Genomic DNA, 6,264 nt, shown 5'->3' with positions numbered 1-6,264 from the left:
AGGCAGGCTTAAATTTATCATTTAGGCTAATAAAATTTAGAGCAAATTGCCATTTTAGTCCCTGAGTTTTGTCCAAATTTGTCATTTTAGTCCAAATAGTTTTTTTTTGCCTCTGCGTCCCTGACTTTTCCCTTTTTTTGCCATTTTGATCACATACACTAACTCCATCCAAAAACTCCATCTTTAACCAGGGGTATTTTGCGGATTTTCATTTTAAATGTTTTCAATTGCCATTTTGATCCAATTCCAAAAAAATCAAAAAAATTCCAAAAAATAAAAAAGATTCCAAAAAAATCTAAAAAATAATAAAAATTCTAAAAAAAATAAAAAAAAATCCGTTTCGGCGCGAACCGTTTCTAACCCGAACCGTTTCGAGCTGAACAGTTTCGACGCGAACCGTTTCGACTCGTACCATTTCGACCCGAACCGTTTCGAGCTGAGCCGTTTCGACGCGAACCGTATCGAGCTAAACCGTTTCGACCCGAACCATTTCGAGCTGACCGTTTCGATGCGAACCGTTTCGACCCGTACCGTTTCGAGCTGAACCGTTTCGAACTGAACCGTTTCGAGCCGAACCGTTTCGAGCCGAACCGTTTCGAAACGGTTCGCGTCGAAACGGTTCAGCTCGAAACGGTTCGGTTCGAAACGGTTCAGCTAGAGACGGTTCGGTTCGAACCCGAACCGTTTCGAGCTAGAAACGGTTCGGTTCGAAACGGTTCAGCTAGAAACGGTTCAGCTCGAAACGGTTCGGCTCGAAACGGTTCAGCTCGAAACGGTTCAGTTCAAAACGGTTCAGCTCGAAACGGTTTGCGTCGAAACGGTACGGGTCGAAACGGTTCAGCTCGAAACGGTACAGGTCCAAACGGTTCAGCTCGAAACGGTACGGGTCCAAACGGTTCGCGTCGAAACGGTTCAGCTCGAAACGAATTTTTTTATTTTTTTTATTTTTTTTATTTTTTTTAGAATTTTTATTATTTTTTGGAATTTTTTTTATTTTTTGGAATTTTTTTTATTTTTTGGAATTGGATCAAAATGGCAATTGAAAACATTTAAAATGAAAATCCCCAAAATACCCCTGGTTAAAGATGGAGTTTTTGGATGGAGTTAGTGTATGTGATCAAAATGGCAATAAAAGGGAAAAGTCAGGGACCCAAAGGCAAAAAAAAAAAACTATTTGGACTAAAATGGAAAATTTGAACATAACTTAGGGACTAAAATGACAATTTACTCTAAAATTTATATGGTTTATTAAGTATTATTATTTTTATTTAATAATTAATTGAATTAACGGTCTATTCGGTTATCCAAATAAACCCAATAAAAAAATGTGGAACCAAAACCAACAGATAAACCAAATTCACAATTCGGTTTCGGTTAAAAACCAAACCAAACACCGGATTCATTATTCGGATTGGTTTTTTCGATTACGATTCAGTTTTCGATTTTATTTGGTTTCAGTTTTGCCGCTGAAAACCCCTAGGGGTGTGGAAAGTCGAACAACTCCCGATAGTCTTAGCGCGAAGTAGCATACTTTATTTTTAGATCAGTTTTCTCAAAATATTTTACCTCACATATACATTGTTTGATGCTTGAACCAAGGCACCTATGGACCTCTTCACCCAAAGATATGTGAGGGGTCCAACTTTTTAGTTTCAAAACTACTGTACTTAACATTACATTAATAATTTGTAAAGTATGTTTGATAGAGGTGAAATAAAAACCATGTTGTATACCAGAACCAGTTTTTAACATGAGTCAAAAGCGTTTTGGAAACCGGGTTGGTTGAAACATGTTTGTATCCAAACCAAACCAAACCAAACCCAACCCAACCATAGAGTTGAAACCAGTTTTAAGCCGAACCAAACCGGTTATAAACTGGCCTCAAACCAAACCAATCCTTTTCCCCTTGCAAATTGATTTCAACCCGAACAGGTTTGGGACAAAACCCGATGTTGACCAGGTTTAACGGAACCTGAACTGATTTGGGTCCGTAAACCAATTTATGCACATCTATGTACGTATGATGTATATATCCGAAGAAGGTGCATCACATATTTACAAAGATGGGATTACCTCGATAATGTGCAGAGGACGATGAAGCATGACAAATTATATAACATAGTTTTGTCATGTACTATAATAAAGTATTTGTTTTTATGCAGATTTAAGTACCGTTAATTACTGATTTAGACCCTCTAGTTGGTTGAAACATCATGACACAAACTTTTAACAAAAAAAAATAATAATAATAATACTCACATAATTTGTAACAAGGAGAATAAATAATAATCAAGACCTGACACTTGTGATTTAAGTAAATACAAAGATATTTAATTTTAAGGCATCTTCTGAGAGCATTCACATTCTATCCACCAAATCTTGAGAGATGAGTTTTTAAATTATAAAAAGTGGTTTAAGTGGTTGTGAGTGGAGGAGAGAGAAAATGTTACTGTTCATCTGTATATTTGGGGGGACACTGTTCACCCTGTATAATTTTTTAATATATTTTGAAAGTGGTTGTGAGTAGAGGAGGGAGAAAATGTAATATATATTGAAAAGGAGAGAGAAAAAGTATTTGTTTTTAGTGGAAATATATTGATATAGGAGTTGTTTTTTAGTGGAATGTATGTATATTTTTAGTGGATTGGATGTGAATGCTCTGATGGCCTTGCACATCAGGCGTGTTTTTTTTCTCGTGCGCATATTATAACCAGAGCAAAAACATGAAAGTACAGAGAAGATATCCCGAAAAATAATACGATGTGCTTCAAGCTACCCAAAGACCTATCAATGAAGCAAAAACTCGAGTTTTCCCGACAACAAAACGTCACAAAAAGCACATAACGCAGCCACTAATTGGTATATAACAGACGCTGCTAACATGACATGATTTTATACTTCAACAACATAAAAAGCAGCTAACCAAAATCGGTAAATCAAGAAACCAAAAAAATAAGTTCATTTTCAATGATATATTAGGCAAAGCAAACCTTATTGATTAAGATCTGCAGACATTGCCTTGTGCTTCAATTCCAACGCCATTTGATCTTTTTCCATCTTCATCCTCTCGTTATCGAGTCTCATCATCTCCAACTACGTATCTTTTTTCCTCTGAAACCTTTTCCATTTAAACCGTTCTTTCTCTAGTTCCAACATCTGCGCTTGAATATGTATCTTCTGTTCTTCTAGTTGTAACAAATGGTTGTTCAGCCAATGATCTTGCAAAAGATTCAATTTCCCACCTTCTTGAATCATGTCCATCTGCACGTTTTTCATCTGAGAATCTTCATTTTGTTTTACCTTCTTTGAAGATCCCTCACCGACTCCACACACTGTTCTTTGATCCAAATTGACACCATGGTGGTGGTGGTAGTCATCATATTCATCCATGTATGGATCTTGATCATCATCGTCATCATTTCCATCGTTATCATGATCATCTCGGGCTCTAAGAGCTAATATTAGCGAATGTTGTAGTACAGGATCTGGAGGAAGATGTAAACGATTCCCGTTATGATACAAACACATCTCTTCATAATGCAAGTGCTTCGAGCTTAAAACTTTCCTAACTTCTTCTTTCAGTTTCTCCGGAACATGATCCATCAAATCAAGAAGCTAAGGGTTTTCTACTACCTCGCAAGACGTACCTCTTCCAAAAATCTCATTAAGTCGTTTGTACCATTTGTTCAAGTCATTAAACTTATCTTCACACTGTTGTAGCGAAACAAAATGACCCCTTTCCGCCATAACTTTCGAAACCGATTTTCCACTGTCCATTCTTTTGTAAATTCGAAAACTTTCTCTGTGACCCACCTCCGTACTCCATGGAAGCATCCTCACCTATGTAAGAAGCAGCAGTGATCTAAAGCCTCACCAATAGATCGTTCCATTTCACTCGTTACCACGGTGACGTATTCATATTCATATTCATATTATTCCCTTGTGCTTCATCATGCCCGTCTTCTGTAAAACTCGGCTCATCTTCATCACTCTCCTTTCCCTTTCCCCTTTACCAAACTCAGCTAACGAAATGGTTTGATTATGTCGATTACAATCTTGAACTGTTCCTATCCGAAGAGGGAAATTCTCATGAACTGAAGGAAGTATCATTGACCCTTGTTCTCTACCCGATTGAGCATTATGATTACGATTATGACTATGATAATGAAGATTCATATTCACTGGCTGATGAACCACCCTCATGGAACTTTACAAATCAAAACTCCCTCCCAAACCTAAACCCGAACCCGAAAATATATTATCTGCTGACAAATTACCCTAGATTAAAACCCTAATCTACAAAACCCTAACTTCCTCCTTCAGATTCACACCACTAACCTATTAATTCACAACAACTCCAAATCTAAGCCCTAACCCTAATCCGCACCCAAGAATTCATTCATGAAACCCGTCATCACGAGTAATTACGTAATCAACCTAAATTACAACAAGAAAACTATCCAAAATGATCTGGATTCTTCTTCAAAATCAACGAACTACTAAAAAATTAATGAATTACTTAACGGGATGAAACGAAAGAAAAGTAAACCCTAACTGAAGGTGATATAGGATATATAGTAATTGAAGTAAATCGAGGTTATGAATTATGGAATTGGACTTACAATGAGGATGAACATGGTGATGAAAGCAAGAAACTGTAGATCTCTAAGGTAACAACCATATTGGTGACCAAAACTTGGTTGGTTGGTCAAAAAGTAAACAATAAAATAAAAAAATCATATAAAACTCATGATCAAGTTGGTGTGTCAACTTTGATTGATAATTTTTTTATTATTTTGAAAATATCCACGTGTTGGCTATTGAGTGGTTCTTTTATAATTATGTTTTTCATTTTTGTTTTATAAATAATTAATTCTGGCTAAAACATGATTTTCTTTAATAACTTTTTAATATTTAATTATTAAAAAAATCTAAAAATACAATATTGTTTAACTTTTTTTTTTTGAACATATCGATACAAATTTTATCAAAATCTGAGTTCCTTCAAAAAATATATTTTTTTAATTATTTTTTTATAAAAAATGCACATATCTTTGTTTTCCACATGTACTGATCTTACTGGTTCGTTAGATTTTTTTTTGATAACTTTATTAACTATGTTTGATGAATGTATGTGTTTTTTTATTAAAAGATTTCTTATATTGTTGTTATTTATTTTGCTTTTAAAACAAATCGGTTTCAAATGAAAATATTAATTGTAATTATTTTTAACACATTTACGGGTAATTAATAAGCATAAAAATATATATATTTAATAAAAAAATGTTATAAAGGTTGGGTTGTGAATGTGAGTAAAAGGTTTAGGTAGGTTGGGTTGTATAGGTGGAAGAGAGAGAAATTAGTTTTTTATTATAAGGTTAGGTTGGAGAAGGTTATGGATGGAGATAGCCTAAATGTGGATGATGATGAAAATCAGTTTAATTGCAGATTCAGTGAATTGGAGAAGATGGTAGGGCCAGAAATAGCTCCGAGAAAGAAGGGTAAAAGGGTAAAAGCCAAAAAGGAGTGTGTCTTTGGGACAAGTAAGGGTATGCAAAAAATCGAATTAAACGACAAAGCCGAACTGAAAAGACCAAACTAAATAAAAAACCGGTAGACCGGTTAATGGTTTTTTTGAAAACCGAAAGTAGCGGGTCGGTTATGGTTATCATTATTTCCATACCCACCATAACCGAACCGACCCAAAATGTAATAAATCTTTGTAGGATTTAGAACTTTTCACCATATTTTTAATATTTTATGTTTTTGACTGAAGATTTTTAGTAGTTATGAGTTTTTCATATCATTTTGTTGTTTTTTTAGCAAAACTATAAATTTTTTTGCTTTTAATTAGTTGACTCGTTTTAATTATTTTCCGTGTCAAGGAGCTGTCTAACACTCGCTCATTAATCCTAACAAATTACTCTTTTGCCCAGAGCTCAAAATAACGGTATTGTCATCGTTTTAATTTTTTTTCTAGCAAAACTATATGACTGTTTTTTTTTTAATTGGTTGAGAATTATTCGGTCATCGCCCCACAACACGGACGGAACATCAACTAGTTAATAAACATTTATAGTTACCTTTTTATATAAAAGTAACCAAAACTAGCTCCTAACAAAATTTAAGCATAGAACAAAGTTATGTAAATGTCTTATGAAGTTTGATATACAAAACATAACTATATTGTATATGACAAACCCATCTTATATACATTTTCGTGCTTCACGTCATCTTCAAAGTCTTGAGGCAATCTTGTGTTTG

At 34.6% G+C, this 6,264-nt stretch overlaps 1 pseudogene; it reads right to left on the bottom strand.

The window, feature by feature from the left end:
- Positions 1-2,694: 2,694 nt before the first annotated feature.
- LOC110915866 lies at positions 2,695-4,721 on the bottom strand (annotated as a pseudogene).
- Between the last annotated feature and the right edge of the window lie 1,543 nt (positions 4,722-6,264).

The sequence above is a fragment of the Helianthus annuus genome, chromosome 2 (genome assembly GCF_002127325.2).
Source record: "Helianthus annuus cultivar XRQ/B chromosome 2, HanXRQr2.0-SUNRISE, whole genome shotgun sequence".
NCBI classification, from domain to species: domain Eukaryota; kingdom Viridiplantae; phylum Streptophyta; class Magnoliopsida; order Asterales; family Asteraceae; genus Helianthus; species Helianthus annuus.
This window is presented reverse-complemented; position numbering and strand designations above follow the sequence as displayed.